The sequence below is a fragment of the Palaemon carinicauda genome, chromosome 4 (assembly GCF_036898095.1).
Source record: "Palaemon carinicauda isolate YSFRI2023 chromosome 4, ASM3689809v2, whole genome shotgun sequence".
Taxonomy (NCBI): domain Eukaryota; kingdom Metazoa; phylum Arthropoda; class Malacostraca; order Decapoda; family Palaemonidae; genus Palaemon; species Palaemon carinicauda.
This window is the reverse complement of record NC_090728.1, coordinates 44,524,922-44,538,245: the sequence shown is the minus strand read 5'-3', so window position 1 is coordinate 44,538,245 and position 13,324 is coordinate 44,524,922. Positions and strand designations below refer to the sequence as shown.

Sequence of the window (13,324 nt, the reverse complement as noted above, 5' to 3'; positions counted from 1 at the left end):
ATTTGAGATAACTGTTATATGAAATATGGGATACTTAGCTATCCTTTAATCTTGTACACTGGTTTTCACCCACCCCCCTGGGTGTGAATCAGCTACATGATTATCGGGTAAGTTTAATATTGAAAAATGTTATTTTTATTAGTAAAATAAATTTTTGAATATACTTACCCGATAATCATGATTTAATTGACCCTCCCTTCCTCCCCATAGAGAACCAGTGGACCGAGGAAAAATTGAGGAGGTGTCAACAAGAAGTACTATAGTACCTGGCCACAGGTGGCGCTGGTAAGTACACCCCCTTCTAGTATTGTGATAGCTGGCGTATCCCTCCATAGAATTCTGTCGGGCAACGGAGTTGACAGCTACATGATTATCGGGTAAGTATATTTAAAAATTTATTTTACTAATAAAATTAACATGTTTAGGAGTTTAATCGACGACCCATGTAGTTTAAGGAAAGAACCAACATACGCCGGGGTTACAACTAAGGCCATCTGTTGTGCGTATCTACGCTGTGACGTCACGAGCATGGCGTGCGCCACTGTCAACAAGTTTAGGTTAGTCCTCCCTATGTTTCGTTAAAGAAAACTAGATGTAGGAGAGAGTTTTTAAGGGGTAGCTATAGTATTAGTAGAAGAGAGCTAAAGATACGATCGAAAGAAGAAGAGTGAAGAAAATTCTTCACATTCCCCACCCAAAAACCCCAGATCACAATGGGTGACTGTATGCAGGTTGGGTATACTCAAACACAAGCAATGTGCAATAGTTATGTATTCACAATTCAATACATGGTGAGCAGCAATGCAATAACAATGTTGAGGCCACGCTTGCTCCAGCGAGACTGCCCCAGATTCAATATCTCCCGCCTTTTTTAGATTATGGCGGGAATACAAATAACTTTCAAAATGCATTATATGGAAACATCCTACATCCCCTCTCTAAAATAAATGTATTACATTTTTCATGAAATTGATGGTTTATCAAGTAATCATACAGCAAGAGAAGTATAAGGCATACTGATGACAAAATGGTGTTATATAAAAGATAACACAAATCATATAAGTGGAGCGCGATTACGTGCTCATTGCAAAGTAAGACGACATTTAGTTGCATGAAATTATCAGATTATTACAAACTGCTCACATATTCAGTACAAAAAAAGAATATAAAATTGTGCATAATTAAAGAGAAATCAAATTGTACATAATTGAAAAATCATAAAATATAGTCTTCATGCCAACTCGGAGGATTTATTTTCCTGGTCCCTCTTCTGGGTTGGGGGTCGGCACACGAGTCAGCGGGGGAAAGTGAACGAGTAGGTGGGGGGAAATCCTGCACTCTTATTTCCCGAAGATGTTTTCTGTTTCTCGTTGATATTCTTCCACTACCATCTAGTTTTATGACATATTGGCGGTCCCCTTTCATTTCAACGACTTTTGCGATACGATCCCAGGCCTTAGAGACAACATTTTGCACTGCTACTGTGGTACCCGCTTGCAAGGGGCGGAGTCTCTTTGCACTAGAATCATGACGGAACTTGACATTTCTCAGGTGTTTACCCATCTTCTCCTCTCTGTCTATCATAATGTCTGCCCACTGTTCTGTTATCTTATGATAGCTTTTAATCATGGGGACTGAGTCCCTGAGTTGTCGTCCCATGGCTAACTGTGCCGGCGATTTATCGATGTCTCTTAGGGGCGTATTTCTATATTGCAAAATGGCTCTTGCAAAACTATCTGTGTCGAGGCTTCCGTCGCTTCTTGTGTTATCTTGAATGGTTCTCTTTGCTGTACGTACTGCTGCCTCTGCCCTCCCGTTGGATTGGGGGTAATGGGCTGAGGATATTCTCATCCTAACCCCCATTTCTGTAGGAAGCTAGCCATCTCAGTGCTTACCAAATTGGTGCCACCATCGAGGGAGATTTCTTCCGGGGCGCCCCACTGCATGAAGTATCGTCGGAAGAGGGGAATCAACTTAGCAGAAGTGGCACCATTTGGAAAGAAGGCAATTTCCAGCCAACTAGTAAGCCTATCTGCATATACCAGATATTGTTTTCCACACATTTGAAACATATCCGTGACCGTTTGTTGAAAAGGATATTCAGGGGGTGGGGTAGGCAATAGCGGTTCCCTTTGTTGGGACGGAGCGATGACGTCACATGTTCTGCACTGCATCCTCTTGAGTTTCAGTTGATCCTCCATCCCAGGCCAATACACAGCCTGTTGTGCCCTACGAATCATTGAATCAGAACTTTGGTGGCCTGAGTGTAGGTTAGAGACAACTTGGTCTCGTAGTGACACGGGTATTGCCAGACGTATGTGCCCGTCATCGTATGAATACACCACCAGTTCGTCCACGATGCCAAGTCGATCCCGTACATTAAGATACGGTTTTATGCTGGAGTCGACTAGATTTCTCGATACCGGCCAAGAACTTGCGGCTACCATACTCTTTAGTAGCTGATATTCCACATCGCTTTCAGCAGCCCTTTTAACAGAATTCCAGTCGAGGGTCATGACGTCATCACTCAGCGACGTCATCAGTGCTGCAACGCATGAACTCTCAACTTCCTCCCCCATCTCACGGTCACTCGCATTTATTGGGCTTCTGATTACTGGATATCTCGAAAGAGTATCGGCTGCTGAGTTTTTCTTCCCAGGGATGTATTTTACTGTGAAACTGTATTGTAATGTTTTTTCCTTTAATCGAAGCAAACGAGGATTTGCGATGTCTTTCAATTCTCTGTCCCCAAACACTTTGACTAGCGGACGGTGGTCAGTAACAAGGATAATATTGGGACACCCCAGTAAGAGTAATCTAGCTTTCTGAAAGCACCATACCACGGCGGAAGCCTCTCCTTCAACGACTGCATAACTAACTTCTGCCGAGGTTAAATGTCTGCTTCCACAGAGGGCAAGCTTCCACCCCCCTTTGCAACAAAATGGGACTTTATCCTCTTCGCAATTGCAATGTTGATGTAACACCAGAAATCCCATCCCGTCACGCGACCAGTCAGTGATTACTGCAGTTCGCCTGGATTTATCATAGTAGGCCAATCCATCCCCAATCAGATTGCATAAAATTTCTTTAGTCTTTTCAAACGCTTCCTGTAACATTTCATCCCAGTATACCTTTCGACTAGTAGACTTTTTTAGGAGGTCTCGAAAGGGTTCCATTAGTTGAGAGGTAGCAACAAATGGGGCCAATTGGTTTACGAGGCCAAACCAAGATCTTATGTCAGTGATGGTTGGTTGATTTGGCATTGGGAAGTTCTTGATTGCAGACAACTTTTCCTCACCTGGCTTGAAATTGTCCCAACCTAATTCATAGCCCACAAAGTCTACCTCGCGTTGCCAAAATTGAAATTTTTCAGGATTGAGGGTAACTCCGTTCTCTTCACATACTTGTAAAAAACTTAACGTATGATAGAACGCTCCTTCCACAGTATCATCATAAAGGAGAACATCATCGACACATTTAGATTTTCTCGGAATGTCCGCTATTACATCATCAAAGCGCTTTGAGTATGCATCCGAGGCAGAGACATGTCCCATTGGGGTCCTACAATACTGGTACCTACCCCATGGGGATATGAAGGTAGTCAGGTGCCGACTTTCTTCATCTAATTCCACTTGGTGGAAACCAGAATACTGTAGGCATCTATTACAGTTTTGTATGAACGCACAGGTACACCGGATGCCATGTCGAATGGGGCAAAAGTGTGATGAGTTTCTCTTTTGCAAAATTTGTTTAGCCTTTGGTAATCTACTGTTCTTCTTGGGTTTCCATTCCTTTTAGCCACTACCACCATTCGGGCACACCAATCGGTTGCAGTTCCTGTAGGAGCGGGGCGGATTATTCCCAGTTTTACATCGTCGTCCAGCTGTTTTTTTACCTCTTGCTCCCAATGTTTGGGAATTGGAATTGGCGTATGGCATGCGTATGGGACTGCATCAGGGAGAAGGTGGATATGGTGTGGCTTTCCCTTCATTACCGGTAAAGGATTCCGTTTAGTATTGAATACCGTACCAGAGAAACGCTCCAAAATCCACCTTTTGAGCTTAGGTACGTTGGCCTCCTGAGAGGAGAACAGCAACTCTATGACGTCATGGTTGTTGCTCACATCACTGGTGACGTCATTGGCATCCACACTATTGGGCCGTTCCCTACCAATATTATTTACTGATATCCCGTCTACCTTAACATGATGGGGAAAGTTCGCATCCACTAATCCTAAACACTTACATACATCTATAGATAGGTATAGCCTAGAGACACCGCACACTACTAACACCTCTATATTTAGAGCAATATTTCTACATAATGTTATTGTACAACGCACACTACCCAGTACTCTCATGGGTTTTTCGGCTGCATGATTGACCCTGGCGTTCGAACGATGCAACTGTTTCACGTTCAGTCCTAATTGATGCAAAACCTTTTCCCCCATAATACAAACTTCAGCCCCAGTATCGGCAATGGCATCAATAAATGCCTCATACATTGGTACATCACGTCTCATTTTATGTTCAATTTTTACGCGTACATATGGTAGTTTTCCCGACAATGCTGTCACCTGCTGGACCCCACAATGTTGCACTAATGTGCATGCCGTCACTGACATAGTGTCGTCATCATGGTCGACTTCAATGCCTGCTGCCTTGTTATTCACATGTATTTTTCTGCAATATCTAGCTAAATGACCCTTTACACCACAGTTGTGGCAGCACACTTCATTTGCATAGCAGCTAGATTTATTTTTCTCATGAATGCGCCCACAATTATCACATCTCTTACTTGACATGAGCAGCTTACTATCCTTCTGTCGACGAAAGTTCGATTTTACTGCCGCAACATCACTATGTTCTGTTTCATTACTATTATAGGGCAGCAATTCCTTCCCCACCTTGGTGGTAATGAGTTTCTGGTTAAATTTGTTTGCCCCACTGTCCATTTCAGCTGCCTCATATATTTCACACTTCTGTAGAATTTTGGCGACACTGTTATATTTCTCGTAGTCCTGGAGTATTTCTTGTTTCAGTCCACAGTTATTTAAACCACTGGCTAACCTGTGAGTCAGCATATAGTCACTCATGTCATTTTGGCACTGAGGGCAGCGGAAAGCACAATCTAAAGCCAATTCGTGACACCGATGTACATATGTCTTCGCGGGTTCCATAGGCCCTTGCTGTGCACTAAAAAATTTATCCCACAGAATTGCACGATTTACAGACTTTTGAGTCACTTCTTGGACGGCATCCAATGCCTGATGTAAAGAAAGGGCTTTCCATTCATCGGCCCTATAACAGGCGTCCAATGCCCTTTGCAACTGATCCTCACAGTTCAAACGAATGCTCAGTACAGCATCTTCAGTTGCAACCCTGCCAATTTGGAACCAATCTGTCATTGACCTACGCCACTTCCTAAATGCTCCTTGTGACATTTCGTACGAACATTTGTCGGGCATAATTGCCCTCATACCTGAGGGGGCACCACTGCTCTGTCGCTGCTGCAAGAAAAGGTTTGCCATTGCATTCAGAAGGTCCTCGTTCCCACCATTGATGCGGCCACGTGCAGCCCGTCGAAGGGTCCCTCTTCTTGGTGTTGTTGAGTATCTTGCAACCGACATCTTGAAGGCTTCACTGTAATTCTACTCACTGCGCCATGTATGCAGGTTGGGTATACTCAAACACGAGCAATGTGCAATAGTTATGTATTCACAATTCAATACATGGTGAGCAGCAATGCAATAACAATGTTGAGGCCACGCTTGCTCCAGCGAGACTGCCCCAGATTCAATATCTCCCGCCTTTTTTAGATTATGGCGGGAATACAAATTACTTTCAAAATGCATTATATGGAAACATCCTTCAGTGACCCCATTACAGTATGATATATTAAGATATATCTTGGTAATTGTTTATTTTCAACGGAAATATAGGTTATTTTAGAAGAAAACGAGTTTTCCTATATACAACCGTATTCCTTTATAAACCCTTTTCTGTGTTTTAGTATATTAATACTGAAATTTTATTAACTAAATAGGGAGCCATAAATCATTAAATATATAATCTTATCATATTTCATTTCATATCCATATATAATCCAGTTGGTGGCCTATAATCATGGATGACTTGAGGTCTGTTAACTTGTAAATATGTGTAGCCTTTTTTTTGTTAATTTCAATAAATAAATAATAGAAATACAGTAGGTTATAGTAAATATGGAAATTGGTTGTTAGTTGTGATAAGAAAATTACCCAAAGACATTTGTGAGGAAATGCTATACGAAATTAAATTTCCGTGTGTCTCTTAATGAACTAGATTCATATGGAGTTAACATATTTTGTGATAGCTTTGTGGAGGTCTATGGGTTTGTGGCTTATGCAGTTATTCAATGATAATGGTTCTTATTTGTTCTCCAAATCTAAATTGGCTTAATTGAATAGAAGCAATGCTAGCCATTAAATGTGTAACTTCCTTGCGAGATACCAACAATGATATACTGTACAATTTCAGTTCATTATTATTTTTGTTGATGCACAAGTTTTAAATTGGTTATTGATTAGAGAAACTAAAGTAAAATCTAATTGTTCTGTAACTGGAATACAAACCACGCTATTTAATAGGGGTATTACTTTCGGTGTAGCTGAAATGACGAGCCATTAAAATTTAACGAGGGTTTACTACCCACATTGCTAGTTAGCGGGGGTAGGGGATGGTAGCTTTCTACCCCCCCTAACACACATGTGCTTGAACTCTCTTTGCTCTTGGCTCGGATGGTAGTCGGACGTGTCCGCTGTCATCCTCGCCGCTCATTGGCAGCCGTTAATGCTTTTTTTGCTTTCTCTTTTTGACAGGTTTGTGTGTGAAGTTGGGCTCTGCTATTATGCGCACCTACCCTGGATTACCTGACCGCCCCTGTGGAACATTCATGTCGGCGGTCAAGACAGACCCTCACACCCTTTGCACTTACTGTAGAGGTCAACGGTGTGATAGTGATAATAAGTGTAGTGAGTGCAGGAGTTGTGTACCTTCCAGTGGGAGAGGTTTTCACGGCGACGAAAGAAGAAGCCCAAACGGGATTTGTTCCGTAACCGAAATACAAACCACGCTATTTACATTGGGTTTACCTTTTAGCGTAACTGAAATGGCGAGCCATTAGAACTTAACGAGGGTGTATTACCCCTGCGCTAGTTAGCGGTGAAGCTCACTTTCACTTTTGGCTCGGATTGGGACAGACGTCTCTGTCTTTGTCCTCGCTTGGCAGCCATTGTTTGTTTTGTCTTTACTTAATCATTTACTTTTCTTTTACTCAATATATATGTAAAAAAAAATTTCATGTTTGTATAATATTATATATTTGAGTATAGAAATCAGTAAGTTTCCTTTTCAGAGATTTGTGCTTGTGTGTGAGGTGTACGATATCTCCGTGGAGCCCTAGGCAGTTTAGGCCACCACGGTGTAATTTTATGGGTTGCGATCGAGTTTGACTTCGGTCTTTCTCTCTCTCTCTCTCTCTTGAGGTCGTTCACCCTTTTACTACGTTACTACGCCTTTGTAGCTTCCTTCCCGTGTGGGGGGGTTGCTACGCCATACGTTTTGTCTCAATTAGTTTATGATCTAATTGTATTTGTTAATTTTTCAGCTTTGTAGAATGATTCCTTTCGGGGTTTTCGTTCTTTCTTTAGTGTTCATTCATTTTTAAATTACATAATTATTATTGTTATAATTCTGTTTTGGTTACAGCTCTCCTTCCATGAGTGTAAGTGGTGATGAGGGCACGTGCCTGTTGTGTAATTCTTGATTTCCTTTCCCTCGGGATTCCTCTTCGGAGCCTTCCCGGGGGAATGGATGTGTACTAATGATTTTTGTTTTATTTTTTTACAGTTACCGATCTAGTTCGTTTCTGTAATATGGCAACGGTGTGAGCTGTCTTGTTGAGGCCTGGGGTTTCGGCTGTTGCTGCCTCCCCTTTGGATTTTCGTCAGGGGCGTGTCTCCTTCTACTGGAAGTACTCCCGTGACGATTGACAGCTCTCCAGTTCATTTTAGAACTCTCAGGAGGCTCGCCTCCTTGGGTGGGTAACTTTCCTTCCGAGGGAAGTTTTTCCTGTCCAGGCTTGAGTTTTTCCCCTTTTGGGGGTTTCTTCTCTTGCCTTTTTTTTCGTGCGACTATGCTCTTGGTGCTTAGCGGTCGCACCTGCAGTTTCGCTCAAGGGGCTGGGCAACTGCAGGAGCCCCTCTTCGGAGGATTGTTCCTTTTAGGTCACTGGCTGACCAGTCTCTTCTACGAAGTGTTTCTCTTTCGTTCGCGAGAGAGTACACTCATAGAGACTCCTCTTCGGAGGATTCTTTTGCTGTTGTTGCTGTTGGCCTCCTTCACCGTAAGGCTCACCGTCCGCCTCGTCGTAAGGGCCTCCCATCTCCCTGTAAGGGTGCTAAGAGGCGCCTTTTTGAATCTTCGTATGCAGCCTACAACTTCTTCTTCTTGATCTTCCGCCCCTGGTGCAGATGGACAGCAGTCTGACCTCGTCTTCCGACGGGCAACGGTCTTCCCGACGGACAACGGTCTTCCCGACGGACAACGGTCTTCCGACGGACATCAGTCTCCCGGCGGACAGACAACGGTCTTCCGACGGACATCAGTCTCCTGACGGACAACGATCCCTTCGGGGCAAAGGGTTGCCTCCCACGGGGGTTCTTCCCTTGCGTGTCAGGGTTCCCCTGCGCGCCCTTCTGCTGTGTTCTCTCCTGCTCAGTGTTAGCGCACAGGCGCTCTCCTGCTCCTGCTCAGTGTTAGCGCACAGGCGCTCTCCTGCTCATCAGCGCTTTCCTGATCGCTAGCGCTCTCCTGTTCGCTAGCGCTCTCCTGTTCGCTAGCGCTCTCCTGTTCGCCAGCGCTCTTCTGTTCGCCAGCGCTCTTCTGTTCGTCAGCGCTCTCCTGTTCGTCAGCGCTCTCATGATGATCATCTCTGCTGTTCCTGTTGGTTCCTGTTACGCGCCCTGTGCGCCCACGTTCGCCCTCGCAATCTAGAACTTCGGTTCAGGTGTGGGTCAAGTACTCTTCTTCTACGCACAGGCTTCCACGCGTTGCCTTCTGCTCGCCAGCGATCACCAGCTCGCCAGCGACCTTAAACGCGTCAACGTTCACCTGCTCGTCAGCGATCTCCTACGCGTCAACGATCGCCATCGATCTGCCACGCGTGTCAGTTCCCCTGAACACCATCAGTAGCGATCTAGCGCTCGCCTGCTGTGGACCACGATCTCCGGTAGCTGAGTCTTGCCGTAGATCTTCCTCCTGCTCGCCAGCGCTCACCTTTACTTCTGTCCTTCTGTGCGCCAGCTTTCTTCAATCGCCAGCGCACATCTGCGCGCCCTTCTTTGCCACGCACCAATGGGCGCCAATGGTTTTCTGACCATCTAGGATTGCCTGATTAACAGCTTGCTTCAGCGCTCACCTTCCTGATGCACCTGCGCGCCTTCTGTTAGCGCGATGCGCGCTAACCATCACTAGTCTCTCTCGCGTTGGCAATCGCCTACGCGCCCGCGCGATTCTTCACCTGCGCACTAGCGTTTTGTTAACGCACCACCGCTTGCCAACGCGCCGTCGCTTGCCGACGCGCCGTCGCTTGCCGACGCTCCGTCGCTTGCCGACGCTCCGTCGCTTGCCGACGCGCCGTCGCTTGCCGACGCGCCGACGCGCCGTCGCTTGCCGACGCGCCGTCGCTTGCCGACGCGCCGTCGCTTGCCAACGCGCCTTCACTCTCCTACGGGCTATCGCTTGCCAGAACGCGCCATCGCTCGTCAACGCGCCATCGCCCGCCTATGCGTCATCGGTCTCCCGACCGCCTGCGCTCACCCGCGCGCCCACGTGCCTGCGCGGCCACACGCCCACGTGCCCGCGCGACCACACGCCTACGCTCATGCGCGACAGCGCACATGCTCTCCAATGTTCGCCCGCGCGCGAACCAACGGTATTCCATCGCGCGGACCGACGGTGTTCCGTCGCGCGGACCGACGGTGTTCCGTCGCGCGGAACGACGGTGTTCCGTCGCGCGGACCGACGGTGATCCGTCGCGCGGACCGACGGTGATCCGTCGCGCGGACCGACGGTGATCCGTCGCGCGGACCGACGGTGATCCGTCGCTCGGACCGACGGTGTTCCGTCGCGCGGACCGACGGTGTTCCGTCGCGCGGACCGACGGTGTTCCGTCGCGCGGACCGACGGTGTTCCGTCGCGCGGACCGACGGTGTTCCGTCGCGCGGACCGACGGTGTTCCGTCGCGCGAACGTCGGCTTAATTCTTGCAGTATCCATTGTTCGCCTATGGGTTATCGCTCGCCGACCACCAGCTCTCGCCCTTCCTACCACGCTCGCCCTCCTTCTGCGCTCCTTCGTTCACCTTCGTTTGCGTTCCTGCGTGCCCGCGCATTGGCGCTTCCACTTTCGCCCACGCGCAAATCATTGATTTACCATCGCGCGAGCGCCAGGGCGATTGCGACCGCGATTCCCATTGTGGTTTCGCAGCATGGCCAGCCTGGCGGGTCTTCTGGAGCGTATTTCCAGAACACGGCCTCACCCCATAAACGCAGAGCATGGCACATGCAAGAATAGGAAGAATCTTCAGGGAGGTCTGAGCAACATGCTTCTTTCCAGAACCTGGGTTAGCCCTTCCCCGTCATTCCCTGGAAGGGTTTTTGGCGGGGGGCTTTCCGTTCGAGATTTCTCCATCGGCCAAGGGGTGACTGGTTTACCCCTTCCTCTTCTCCATCTCGTGAAAGGGGCTTACCAGGTCCTTTCCCTCCTCGGTTGCGACCCGAGGTTTTGTTCAAGGAAGCTACAGGAATGTCATGGGTACTTTCCTGCTCTCGGGCTCAAGCACCCTTGGCGTTTCGTCGTCAAGTATCGAACTTGCGGGCAAGCTCGATGTTGGACCATCTGGACGCAATGACCGAGGGCTTCCTTTCGGGTGTCTCATCTGTGGATGTCGACAACCTCAGACACCCTTCCATCCTTGAGTAGAGTTTATTTGTGCCCAAGGACAGAGACATAGACAGCGGCTGTGCGGAGGAAGTCGACTTCCGTTTTCACTCCTCCAAGGCGCTTTCTTCCAGACCCTGCAGGGCTCCAGCGCCTCTTTCTTTCAGCCATGTCGGCCTAAGTTATCGGACCGGCTACGACAACTGAGACAAGGTGTCCAATTGCAGTTCCCTCCTGTCAGGAACAGATGGCATGGGAGGCTCCCCCGGGGGGGCATAGTCCTAGAGGGAGCGGCAGAGTTCACAAACTCTAGGATTGGCACCCCCCCCCCCCTTGCAGGTTTCACGCTGGGAGGATGCCTAAGGTTACTCATCCGGATGACAGCTTCCCGATGCCCATTTCTGCACGATCTCTGTGATCAGCCAAGGATATCGCGCCTGCCGTCTCTGTCAGCGAATTCAGTGTCTCTGAACCTCTATGCCATAGGGTCGGCAAGAGTTTGCCCGTTTGGGCAGAATGATCCATGCCTTAGGAGAAGGTCCTCCATAGGACCGTCGACGGCTTCACCCCCGGCTTCTTCAGTCGATCCTTTCTCGTAGGAAGTATCTGAGACGGGAGTTCCGTAGTCGACCTCTCAGCCCTGATCAAGTTTGTCGAACAAACTTCGTCCAGCGTGGAACAGCAGAATCGATCAGACTGGTAACGAGGCGACAGGACTCCTTAGGCCCTGGATCGGAAGGACGGGTACTTTCAGTTTCCATTCCATCCATCTTCCAGGAAGCTCGTGGAATTCAGCCTAGACTACAGGTATTCCTGCTTAAGATGCAGTGTGGCGATCCCGCCGTGGCATCGCAGGTTTTTTTCCCCAGAGAACTCTCCCTGCTTTCCTCATGGCCGCTCAGGTGCAGGCTTCCGCCTCCTTCGCCTTTTGGAGGTCTGGTCAACTCCGGTAGGCTCGGGTTCGACCTTCTTCAGCGCCGGAACAAGCTTCCGGATGCTTACCGTGAGTGGGGGTTCATGGTATTTTGCTAGGAGCCTTCTCTTCTTCTGCCTCAACATCTGGAGTATCTAGCCATGATATTGAGTCAACGGCCTTACCACGTTGGAAACCCCGCTTCTCGTCCGTCCAGCGAGGTTAAGCAACGTCGGTTCTGGTCGGTACTTGGATGGGTGACCGCCTGGGGACGCCAGATTCTGTTGCCACCTCCTCCGAGCCTTCCCTTCAGTTGACTGTGGCAAGGCTGAGGAGAGTCGCAGTACCTGTTCTCAGTCAAGCAGAGCTTTCAGCCCTACCTTGGAACGTTTCCTAGTTCTCTTTTCCTCATTGACCCGTCTAAAGTTCCGAATGGTCGCCTCAGGATAAGTTCCCTGTGGGGTGGCCCAAGTTCCTGTGGTTTCAAAGCAACGATTAACCGGACTTTCTGGCCTCTATGGGACCAGCGGAACGATTAGACCTGCAATGGGTGTTGACCTATGGAACCTCTTGATGGGAGTGGATATTCTCGTCCTTTCCCCACATTTTTGATGCTGTTCTCGGACTCGTCAAAGAAAAGGGGGGGGGGGGGGATTTTCCGGTCCAGGCCTATGGTCAGGGCCTGAAGGATACCTCTCCATCATCCAGGCAGGCTTAGGGGCCGTAGTCTGGCCCCTCTACAGATCCTACAGCTCCTGCCGAGTCGCTCCGTGTGCGTCGACTTCATGGTTCTGGCGTGTTCTAACCAGCAGGGGACGCATTTTCACACCTTCGCATCTTGCAGTAGAGATACTGAGATGATTTGAGATACTCTCAATACCACCATCGGCTCTCTCATTCCGGGCAGAGGAATGTTCTCTCCGACTATCCGAGCAGAGCCTCAGAGAGAAAGTGTACCTGGGGGTCTTTGGCCTTGAGTAACCAGCAAGTCCTGGTCTGGGGGACCTGATCGCGACAGCTTGGAACCTCAAGCTTCCGCTGTTCTTCCCCCCAGTCTCAGACCCCGAGACTCTGGCAAGATGCATTCCGGTCATGGTGGGACAACATCGACGCCTGCGTCTTCCCTCCTTTGTTGTCTGTTGAGAATGGGTCTCAACAAGACCAGGTTGTCTGTCAACCTTTCAATGGCCCTGAGAGCTCCACTGGGACTATGCGCAGAACGGTTTCCGGACCCTCTGCTTCCCCTGACTGAACTCCCGGGGGAGCTTCTCCCACGGCACAGGCTACTCAAACAACCACACTGCAACAGTCTCTCCTGCTAGTGTTTCTTCCCCTCGGGGAAGTTCACTTACAGAGACTCCTCTTCGGAGGACTGCAGAAGGTCAGCTTGCTGATCCAACGGCCCCCAGAGGGTGTATTTGTCGCAACGC

General features: G+C 48.4%; 1 long non-coding RNA gene and 1 pseudogene across 1 annotated transcript in view; both read left to right on the top strand.

The window, feature by feature from the left end:
* LOC137639049 (uncharacterized) overlaps positions 1–13,324 on the top strand; it is a 74,492-nt gene that overhangs the window by 9,523 nt on the left and 51,645 nt on the right. The gene's annotated exons all lie outside the window — the stretch shown is intronic.
* On the top strand, positions 12,066–12,184 carry LOC137640353 (5S ribosomal RNA; annotated as a pseudogene).